Consider the following 12,500-nt stretch of genomic DNA (forward strand, 5'->3'; position numbering starts at 1 on the left):
AAAACAACAAAACTCACCACAGACCACTCCTCAGCCAACCACTTCCTACGCCCAAGCCACCACACCCTACTCTCTCACACCAAAAAATACAAACACAAACACCGAGAAACTTCTGCTTGCAGAAATTATAATAAAATATTCAATCCAAACCTCATTTGGTGATCTAAAAAAACAGGCAGAAACAATGAACTCCTTGCTTGAGTACAATGGCTGCCCCACAATAAAACTTCCACCACACTTCCACCAGACAAACCAAGAACACTTCAAACAAAACTACCCAGAACAAAATGAGGAAACACACGCCCCAACACTCACACTCCAAGAACCTGAACACACCACACCTAATAACGCTAGTCCCCCTTCACCTGGGGAATTGGTTATTGAAGAGGACTCAGCTTGTGGGGAATCGCAGCCCCAAAAGCCCTCTCCACCACGATCTACCTCTACCTCTACCACCACTACTGCCAACACCACTAACACCACAAAAAAGACTGAAACAAAGCGACACCTAGCGACAGTGCCCCAACCCTCCCCCCCCTCTACACGAACCGCGTCGAGGGGTAAAAAAAACACATAAAAAAACACTTAAATCATGCTCACAATAATACAATTAAACTGTCGCGGTTTCTGGAATAACAGACACCATATTTCAGAAGCAATTCGATCGATCGATCCAGACATCGTCCTCCTCAACCACACAGGTTCACCACCAAAACCCATAAAACTATATGGCTACAACACACGCTACACAACAGGTACGCATCATGACGGCGTAGCTCTCATGGTAAAATGTACCATCAAACACATACACATAACCAACTGGCCCTCAGCCCACTTCCTGGCCACCAAGATCGAAACACAACATGGGCAATTTCTCATTGCCACCACATACAGCAGACCAAAAACTGGGCTCCCACTCACCAGCCTCAACAATCTTTTCAATCACACAAATATCCCGGTCTACATACTTGCAGACCTAAACGCCAAACACACCGCCTTCAAACACTCAAACAACAACCAACACGGACACGAACTCCTTCAACTAACACAACTGAAACGCCTCCGTTTCCTTGGACCTGACTTCCCCACATGCTTTACGCACAATGGGAATGGCAGGCCAGATCTCATCCTCTCCAATCGGCAATCCCTACTTTTCCACCACTATATCTCCCATGGACCACTCTGTGGTTCTGACCACGTTCCCCTAATCCTCAAAATATCCTCCAATCCCATATCCACCCCATCCCCACCTGTCTCCGACTACCGCTCCGCCGACTGGGAGAGCTTCAAGAAAACACTCACAGACTTACACCAACCAACACAGCTCGAAGGCCAACCCTACACAGACATAGACAGTGCCTTAGAGACGTTACACAACAATATTCTGACATCAGCCAACAGACACATACCAACAAAACAACATATAATTCATATAGACTTCCGACCTTCCATTAGAACACAAAGGCTGCTAGTGTGCTACAGAACACGCTTTTTAAAAAACAAGCACAACCACACACCTATCTACGGAGATCTTTGCACCCTTCGTACACACATAACAAATAGCCTACAGGAAGATCACAGCGCTCACTGGAGGAATCTAGTCTCCCATATGGACAGAACCCGCTGCAGTAATCCTACACAGTTCTGGCACATGGTGTACAGGCTGAGGGGATGCCAGCGGGAAAGATTCGAGTACCTCCTAGTGAACGGGGATCGCATCACAAACCCAGAACAAGTCACCAGCATCTTCAAGACACACTGGCACAATACTTTCCAACCACACCCTCTCCCACTCCACGAGCCCAGTATTGCCCACATAAACAACATCATCGATCGTGCACGCCACAACCTAGCAAACACGATTCCACATAACACTATACAAAAAATACGCCTCAACCCCCAACACCCTCTCACCACACCTATTGAGGAGGATGATGTCGCCAGGTTGCTCAGGCATACTCCGCGGCGAGCCCCTGGCCCCTCAGGAGTCACCTGGCCCATGGTGCGGAACCTTCCCCAAGAAACTATATCCAGCCTGACGGAGATTTTCAACGCCTGCCTTGCCTCTGGATACTTTCCTAAGGCATTCAAAATTTCAAACATCACCCTCATTGCTAAGCCCGGAAAAAACTCCCACTTACCAGAAAACTATCGCCCCATTAGCCTCCTTGAAATTCTCGGAAAAACCTTTGAACGCCTCATCAATTTAAGATTGAGAGCGTTCCTCGAAGGTAACGAGCTGCTGGCACCACAGCAGTTCGGCTTCCGGAGGAACGCCTCAACCGAGGACGCTCTAAACAGCATAGTTGCATACTTAAATTTCAATAAGCCCTATTTCAGAGCAGCCCTTGTAACAAAAGATGTCAAAAAAGCATTTGACACTGTTTGGCACGCAGGCTTAAAACACAAAATTTGCAACAACTTCAACCTTCCCCCCCTAACGCAACGCATACTATGTAGTTTTCTGGTAGAGAGACGGACAAGAATCTGTCATCAGGGCACCTTTTCAACATCCTTTTCCCCTCAGGCTGGAGTCCCACAAGGCTCTGTACTGTCCCCCACCCTTTTCAACATGTATACAGCTGACATGCCCCCTCCAGTTCATAATGATTCATTAACCATTCAATACGCGGACGATGTAACGCAATTGGCTCGAGCCAGGTCGTTAGATCTCCTCACAGACAAAATTCAACGGGAACTGACGGCGACTAGCCTATGGGAGATGAAATGGCGAATCCTCTCCCATCCCGAAAAATCTAAAGTCACCTACTTTAACATAAAAAAAAGTCAGCCTCGCCAAATCTCATTGAACAACATTGTTCCACACCCCAACCCAATCCCCATCAGTAACAACAACAAAGTGCTTGGCCTCACCATCGACAAGCACCTCAAATTCAACATACATATAAACCAAAAAGCTGCTTTAGCCGCCGTGGCCTTGAGCAACCTCGAAAGATTTCGCGACAGCAACACGAAAACAAAACTACACCTCTTCAAAGCTTTTATTCTCCCCCTTTTAACCTATTGCCCTCTTGCACTCTCTCTTTCCGCTCCCACTAACCTCTCAAAACTTCAGAGGGTCCAGAATCGAGCAATTCGTTTCGCCCTTGGAACGAAATGGTTCGACTTTCGGTCCTCTCTCTCTACTCATGAGGAGTCCAACATCCCTCCTGTTAACATAACACACTACAACAGACTCAACAAACAGCTAACCTCATTTTCTGACAGACACACAAACACATACAATTTCATAACCAACCTTCCCCCAGCTTTCCGTCACCTCCCACACTGCAACCTCCTTGACCCTCCCACTGTGCCTCCTGACCCCATTTTCTAAATAACGGACTCCTTCACTCTCTCTTTCACTCTCTCTCTCTCTCTCTCTCTCTCTCTCTCTCTCTCTCTCTCTCTCTCTCTCTCTCTCTCTCTCTCTCTCTCTCTCTCTCTCTCTCTCTCTTTCTCTCTCTTTCTCTAATCTTCTCTACTACTCAAGGTGTCTGAGTGGAATCATCGTCGCACTCTCGTTCACGTGGGGCGAGCCCGTGTGCCTACACCTAGTGGTTTTTTCATATTTTTTGTCTTATGGCTTTGTATTCATCTTTTGTTTATTTTATGCATTATCTTTCTGTCTCGCAGCCTAGGTCCCAAGGAGGCACCGGACCGCTCCCGGGAAAAAGATGCGACAAAACACACCACCATTAACATTCCATGCCTCTGACCGAAGGAGTGGGCTCGCGTGCCAACACCTAGTGGTTTTTTTATATATTTTGTCTTATGGTTTTTTATTCATATTTTTGTGTTTTTTTATGCATTATTTTTCCGTCTCGCAGCCTAGGTTCTCAAAGGGACACCAGACCACTTTCAGATGAAAGAGGATAGCACGAACCGCACTTCTCCCACTGACGCCACGGCAATGGGGCCCCCGGCCGTTGGCATGACGTTCCGGTAGTGGTACCCCCCGTGGCAGTTATGGAGCGGCCAGCACTGATGGTGGGGACGGCAACCACACTATTCAGTGGAAGCCACTTCACCCCCCCCCACAGAGGTAGTTTGGTGCGGCCAGAGCTGGGTAGTAAGGTAGTCAAGAGATGGTGGGGCGGGGCCCTGGAAGCATCCATGCAGGAATCTCCATTCACCCCCCACCACCGGCGACTTACCGCGTGCAAGCAGATGGTATTAGATTTGACCCCTCGTTGCGGTGAGGGAGCCTTTTCGAGCCTCTGTCATTGCACATCCTACAATCACGTCAATCATTATCACAAACCATCCTCACCCTCCCCATGCACATAATACCACGACATTTTTTATATTCTCTCTTTTTTTTTTTTTTTTTTTTTTAGCAGGTTGGCCTTTTTGCAGGACGAGTCACAGGACACGAGATGAAAGGACCGACACCGCTTTTTCACCCACCACATTACATCACACAATAAATATCCCGCCCATCACCAAATCACTCTACTACTATCCGTGGTTCGGAACCCACGTAAAACTGTAGGTCCCTCCGCTATACGGATGTACTTCTTCCTCTGTCCTTCTTTGAACCAATAAAAAACACAAAAAAACCCTTTTTTACTCTGACTGTCCTTCACTCCTCTTTCACATCCTGATAATGCAGGCTCTGGATAGTCTGGCCCCTAACTTGTGCGTGGTTTGGCCTGGTGTTTTGGGTGCGTGGGCGGCGTCCGTTGCCGTGGCTGTTTTGGGCTTGGCTTGCTCGGTTGGTGGCGGACTCTCCTGCTTTCCCCGATAAGGACCTTGTCTCCCTTGCCATCTTAGAATGAATATAACACGCTAAAAAAAAAAAAAAAAAAAAAAAAAAAAAAAAAAAAAAAAAAAAGATGTCCTTCCTAATTCAAATTGCGCCTGGGTTAAGCCCCAGTGACTATTTCTCCTCCTACAATTCCCTTCTTATCACCCCCCTATTCTTCCCACTATCCCCACTTCTCCCTCCCCATCTTTTCTCTCTTTGTTATGTTATGTTATGTTATTTTGAGGCACATTCGTGAGCTTCCTGTTAGACCGTTCGGACGTCGTACTAGCAGCTCTCATCACCATGACTGGCCGCGGCAAGGGAGGCAAGGGTCTTGGAAAGGGAGGCGCCAAGCGTCACCGTAAGGTTCTGCGTGATAACATCCAGGGAATCACCAAGCCTGCTATCCGTCGTCTAGCTCGCCGAGGTGGCGTCAAGCGCATCTCTGGTCTCATCTACGAGGAGACTCGTGGGGTGCTCAAGGTGTTCCTTGAGAACGTTATCAGGGATGCTGTCACCTATACCGAGCACGCCAAGCGTAAGACCGTTACTGCCATGGACGTTGTCTACGCCCTCAAGCGTCAGGGCCGTACCCTGTACGGATTTGGTGGTTAAATCGCTCCATTATTGAGATGGTGCCAGCTATTCAGCTTGCATTATCATCATTGAATAACATCATCTCCCGGACCTTTTTAAGGTCCACAAACATGAAAAGAAAGAAGGACCATAGACTACTATTATTACTACTACTTTCTCATAACCATGTTCACTATCACTATCTGAGCTAAGAAAAGAAACCATTATTAATTATAACCATCTTTCTCACTTCATCAGGTCTTCTCCAAGTATTATTATTATTATCATTATTATTATTATTATTATTATTATTATTATTATCATTATTATTATTATTATTATTATTATTATTATTATTATTATTATTATTATTATCATTGACTTATTTCAATGATCACGCCCCTCATCGTTCTCAGTTTCTCATAAAACAAAATATACATTGAGATGAAAAAGACGCTCAACATATCACAATAGGCAACACATCTAATCAACTCTCCACTGTGACACACAGCAGGTACATTAGTAGAAATATAGTATACATATTTATTCTCGGTCACTTGCGTGCCTGACTAAATAATAATAATAATAATAACAAATAACTAACTCGAAAATAAATACACTACTTGCTTATTATTGATATACCAGTATAGTCTACACAACTCTCTAGATGTTTGAACGTGTGGCTCCGAAGAGGAGCCGGATTGATGGTGATATTGGCTGAAGGGGAGGGAGGCCCTTTATTTACTTCTTCTCAGTCTTCTTGGGAAGGAGCACGGCCTGAATGTTGGGCAGCACGCCACCCTGTGCAATGGTGACTCCGGAGAGGAGCTTGTTAAGTTCCTCGTCGTTGCGGATGGCCAGCTGCAGGTGACGTGGGATGATGCGAGTCTTCTTGTTGTCACGGGCGGCATTGCCGGCAAGCTCAAGGACTTCAGCAGCCAGGTACTCCATAACTGCCGCAAGGTACACGGGGGCACCAGCACCCACGCGCTCGGCGTAGTTGCCTTTCCTTAGAAGGCGATGAATCCTGCCGACCGGGAACTGGAGTCCAGCACGACTGGAACGGGACTTTGACTTTCCCTTCACCTTTCCTCCCTTGCCGCGTCCAGACATGATAATGGATGTTGTGGTAGTAGTAGTAGTAGTAGTAGTTGTTGTTGTTGGTGATAAATGAGGAGCGCGAGTACTCTAACCTCGTCGGTAGCTCTGCGAGCAAGTAGTGAATTTTGGGAAAAACGGCTATATATACGCGAGATCAGATCGGCCCAGAGCGCGTCTGGACCAATCAGGACGCTCGCTGAGGTGGCGACTCCTGATCCTGAGTAGGCACGCTAATATATATACCACTTTTCAACTGAGAAAACGCACACTCGTTCTCACAGCAGTACGGCGACACTATGCCTCCCAAAGCATCAGGAAAGGCTGCCAAGAAAGCTGGCAAGGCACAGAAGGCCATTGCCAAGGGCGACAAGAAGAAGAAGCGCAGGAGGAAGGAGAGCTACTCCATCTACATCTACAAGGTGCTCAAGCAAGTCCACCCAGACACTGGCGTGTCCTCCAAGGCCATGTCAATCATGAACTCGTTCGTGAATGACATTTTCGAGCGCATCGCTGCCGAGGCATCCCGCCTGGCACACTATAACAAGCGCTCCACCATCACCAGCCGGGAAATCCAGACCGCTGTCCGTCTTCTTCTGCCTGGTGAACTGGCAAAACACGCTGTTTCTGAAGGCACCAAGGCTGTTACCAAGTATACCTCCTCCAAGTAAACAGGCGGCCAGTATACTGCTGCCAGTATAAAATAATACCCGGCTCCATTGGAGCCACACTTGAAAAGGAAAAAAGATACGATATAGACAAATGCATTATTATTATAATTATTGTTATTATTATTAATATTATTATTATTATTATTTTTATTATTATTATTATTATTATTATTATTATTATTATTATTATTATCATTATTAATAATATTAATATTGTTGTTTTTATTATGATTATTATTATAATAATTATTGTATCATTATTATTATTATTATTATTATTATTATTATTATTATTATTATTATTATTATTATGCTTATTATTATCGTGATTATTATTCTGTGGAGATAAAGAAAAGATAAAAAAAAAATAGAGATAAAGAAAGATAAAAATTCTCCCAAGTGAAAGAGATATGGCCATGGAAGAGGGAATAATAATAATAATATAAAAAAAAAAAAAGGGGGGAAGGATATTGAGTTGAAAGTCGATACCTGATACTGAAAGATGGAAAATAAATATTTTCTTCCACAAAACCAAACAGATTGTCTATGAAAATTCTTTAATGAAAGAGATGTTTGGCCCTAAAAAGGGCCTAGATATTGCTGTTATGAAGATCATTCGTGGATGACTTCTTAGGCACGCTCGCCACGGATGCGACGAGCCAGTTGGATGTCCTTTGGCATGATAGTCACGCGCTTGGCATGGATGGCGCACAGGTTGGTATCCTCAAACAGACCCACGAGGTAAGCCTCGGAAGCTTCCTGGAGAGCCATGACAGCAGAGGACTGGAAGCGGAGGTCAGTCTTGAAATCCTGAGCAATTTCACGCACCAGGCGCTGGAAAGGCAGTTTCCTGATAAGCAGCTCAGTGCTCTTCTGATAACGGCGGATCTCACGGAGAGCAACGGTTCCAGGCCTGTAACGGTGGGGTTTCTTGACACCTCCAGTGGCTGGAGCAGACTTGCGAGCTGCCTTTGTAGCAAGCTGCTTGCGGGGCGCCTTGCCACCAGTGGACTTGCGAGCCGTTTGCTTGGTACGTGCCATAGTTGTGGTAACAACAACTCACAACGAACACTCAGCTGAGTCTGCCCGCGCTTCCCACAAAATCCCTTTATATATGAATCGGGTGGGCCCGACGACTCCAACCCTGCCTTGTGATTGGTCAGAAACGTCCAGTGAGGCTCATCGCCCACGCAGTCACCGCATGAAAGATGTGATCATTATTGTTAGTCTAATTCATTTTGTTCTTATTCTTATTCTTATTCTTATTCTTTCTTCCCTCATTCATAACAAATCTTGGAAAATATACAGCAGAACTGACATGTCATTTAAAATTCTAAGACAATTAGCAAGAAAGTTGTGATATTCTTATTTTTTTCATTCTTTTTATTCTATTTTTTTCTTATTCTTGTCATAATTAATATTGTTATCTTTATTATTTTCATTTTTTTTTATTATTCTTCCTTATCTTATTCTTATTTATCCTACTTTTAGAGAGATGAGGCTTGTGCGGTCACCCATCCAAGTTCTGCCCGGACCCCCTGCTTAACCTTGCTGATCCCGCCGTCAGCTGATTGGTCAAGAGCGGAGAACAAGGTGTTGGGAGGGCTTATTTCTCTTATTCTTATTCTTTCCTGTATTGTTGTTGCATTGTTGTGCTGAAAATGTTGGAAAATATGCACTAAAATTAACCCTTCATTCATAATTCTACGACAATTAGCAAGAGAGATATATTATTACTTTTTTCCCTTATTTTTGTTCTTTTTATTCTTAATCTTCTTTTTTTTATTATAGTTGTTATTGTTATTTTATTATTTTCGTTTTTCGTTCATTCTCCTCATTCTTATTGCTATTTTTTTCTATTCTCAGAGAGATGAGGCTTTTGTGGTCACCCATCCAAGTTCTTCCCGGACCCCCTGCTTAACTGCGCTGATCCCGCCGTTAGCTAATTGGCCAAGACCGGAGAACTAGGTGTTGGGAGGCCTTCTTTCTATTATTCTTATTCTTTCTTCCCCCATTCATATCGTTGTATTGGAAATGTTGGAAAATATACAAAAGAATTCACCCTTCTATGACAATTAGGAAGAAAGACATGGGATGCTTTCTTTCTTTTTTTTTATATTCCTTTATTGTAATTTTTCTTATTCTTGTTATAATAATTCTTACTGTTATCTTTATTACTTAAAATTTTCGTTCATTCTCCCTATTCTTATTCTTATTTTTTTTATTTATTTATTTTTTTTCAGACAGATGAGGCTTGTGTAGTCACCCATCCAAGTATTGCCCGAAACCCCTGCGTAATCTCGACGATTTCATTTGACAATACCTATTTACTTATTTATTTATTATTATATTTATTAAAAAAAAAAAAGAAGAAAAGAAGATGAAGAATAAGGTATGTAATCGAAATACTCTCTCTATACTGTAGCAATAGTTTAGCTGGATGTACTTGTATTGTGTCAAAAATACTTGCAATATCTGCAATTGTAACCTGCAGTGTCGGCATAATGCATAATTAAGCAATGAAAAGAAAAATTAATAAAAGAATAAATGAAAAAAAGAAAGAAAAAAAGATACAATTAACAATTAAATATATTAGCTACCCCTCTACGTTTCTTTATCACTGCAGAAAAATGGAAACATTTTAACGTAGACTTGTCAAAATTCAACTGAAATTAAGGGTTAAATAAGGATTGTCACCCCTTCCCCAGAGGATATTCATTGTCTTTTAATATATATATATATATATATATATATATATATATATATATATATATATATATATATATATATATATATATATATATATATATATATATATATATATATATATATATATATATATATATATTCTTTTTATTTAAAGTCTTATTTAGAGAGAGAGAGAGAGAGAGAGAGAGGTAACGTCCTTGAGGATAGCAGCTCGTCTACGCTCCGCTCAGTGATCAGCGTTAGAATGTAATTCCTCATTTCTTTAAAAAAAAAAAAAAAAAAAAAAAAACAGAAACTTTATTTAGGGGGCTTGCTGGAAACAAACTACAATGGAGGAAAGAACAATATGTCTGCTATATGACCCACCCAGTTAAATTTTCAAGAAGCAAACGCAAGTTGGAAAATACGAGGAAGATAAATTTTCATTTATATACGTTTTATGGTAATTTCTGCCACGCCTTCCTCTATTCATCAAACGTCACTGACACTTATTCCCTTTATTTTTTACTTTACAGAATCTTTTGTAGGGCAAGACTCTAGAGGATATGTGCTTTCATAAATTCTATAATGCTTTGCTTATCATAGAGACATAAAAAAAAAAAATAATAATAATAAAAATAAATAAATTAATTAATTTAAAAAATCAAAATAAATAGATATATAAATTAATTAATCAATCAAATAAATTTCTATGCTTCACCTTTATAGCATTCGTATGAATGTCAAAACAAAACAAAAAATATAAATATAAATAATAATATGAAAAAAAAAAATTACTAAATATATGAAAAATAGCATTACTACTACTACTACTACTACTACTACTACTGCTACTACTACTACTATTTTTTTTTTTTTTTTATGTAGGAAGGACACTGGCCAAGGGCAACAAAAATGTAATAAAAAAAATGCCCACTGAAATGCCAGTCCCATACAGGGGTCAAAGCAGTGGTCAAAAAATGATGAATAAGTGTCTTGAAACCTCCCTCTTGAAGGAATTCAAGTCATAGGAAGGTGGAAATACGGAAGCAGGCAGGGAGTTCCAGAGTTTACCAGAGAAAGGGATGAATGATTGAGAATACTAGTTAACTCTTGCGTTAGAGAAGTGGACAGAATAGAGGTGAGAGAAAGAAGAAAGTCTTGTGCAGCGAGGCCACGGAAGGAGGGGAGGCATGCAGTTAGCAAGATCAGAAGAGCAGTTAGCATGAAAATAGCGGTAGAAGACAGCTAGATATGCAACATTGCGGCGGTGAGAGAGAAGCTGAAGACAGTCAGTTAGAGGAGAGGAGTTGATGAGACGAAAAGCTTTTGATTCCACCCTGTCTAGAAAAGCAGTATGAGTGGAACCCCCCTCAGACATGTGAAGCATACTCCATACATGGACGGATAAGGCCCTTGTACAGAGTTAGCAGCTGGGGGGGTGAGAAAAACTGGCGGAGACGTCTCAGAACACCTAACTTCATAAAAGCTGTTTTAGCTAGAGATGAGATGTGAAGTTTCCAGTTCAGATTATAAGTAAAGGACAGACCGAGGATGTTCAATGTAGAAGAGGGGGACAGTTGAGTGTCATTGAAGAAGAGGGGATAGTTGTCTGGAAGGTTGTGTCGAGTTGATAGATGGAGGAATTGATTTTTTGAGGCATTGAACAATATCAAGTTTGTTCTGCCCCAATGAGAAATTTTAGAAAGATCAGAAGTCAGGCGTTCTGTGGCTTCCCTGCGTGATATGTTTACCTCCTGAAGGGTTGGACGTCTATGAAAAGACGTGGAAAAGTGCAGGGTGGTATCTTCAGCGTAGGAGTGGATAGGACAAGAAGTTTGGTTTAGAAGATCATTAATGAATAATAAGAAGAGAGTGGGTGACAGGACAGAACCCTGAGGAACACCACTGTTAATTGATTTAGGAGAAGAACAGTGACCGTCTACCACAGCAGCAATAGAACGGTCAAAAAGGAAACTTGAGATGAAGTAAACAGAGAGAAGGATAGAAACCGTAGGAGGGTAGTTTGGAAATCAAAGCTTTGTGCCAGACTCTATCAAAAGCTTTTGATAATTATGTCCAAGGCAACAGCAAAAGTTTCACCAAAATCTCTAAAAGAGGATGACCAAGACTCAGTAAGGAAAGCCAGAAGATCACCAGTAGAGCGGCCTTGACGGAACCCATACTGGCGATCAGATAGAAGGTTGTGGAGTGATAGATGTTTAAGAATCTTCCTGTTGAAGATAGATTCAAAAACTTTAGATAGGCAGGAAATTAAAGCAATAGGATGGTAGTTTGAGGGATTAGAACGGTCACCCTTTTTAGGAACAGGTTGAATGTAAGTAAACTTCCAGCAAGAAGGAAAGGTAGTGTTGACAGACAGAGCTGAAAGAATTTGAATAGGCAAGGTGCAAGCATGGAGGCATTGTTTCGGAGAACAATAGGAGGGACCCCATCCGGTCCATAAGCCTTCCGAGGGTTTAGGCCAGCGAGGGCATGGAAAACATCATTGCGAAGAATTTTAATAGGTGGCATGAAGTTGTCAGAGGGTGGAGGAGAGGGAGGAACAAGCCCAGAATCGTCCAATGTAGAATTTTTAGCAAAGGTTTGAGCAAAGATTTCAGCTTTAGAAATAGATGCGATAGCAGTGGTGCCATCTGGTTGAAATAGAGTAGGGAAAGAAGAAGCAGCAAAGTTATTGGAGATACTTTTTGGCT

The sequence above is a fragment of the Scylla paramamosain genome, unplaced genomic scaffold (assembly GCF_035594125.1).
Source record: "Scylla paramamosain isolate STU-SP2022 unplaced genomic scaffold, ASM3559412v1 Contig112, whole genome shotgun sequence".
Taxonomy (NCBI): domain Eukaryota; kingdom Metazoa; phylum Arthropoda; class Malacostraca; order Decapoda; family Portunidae; genus Scylla; species Scylla paramamosain.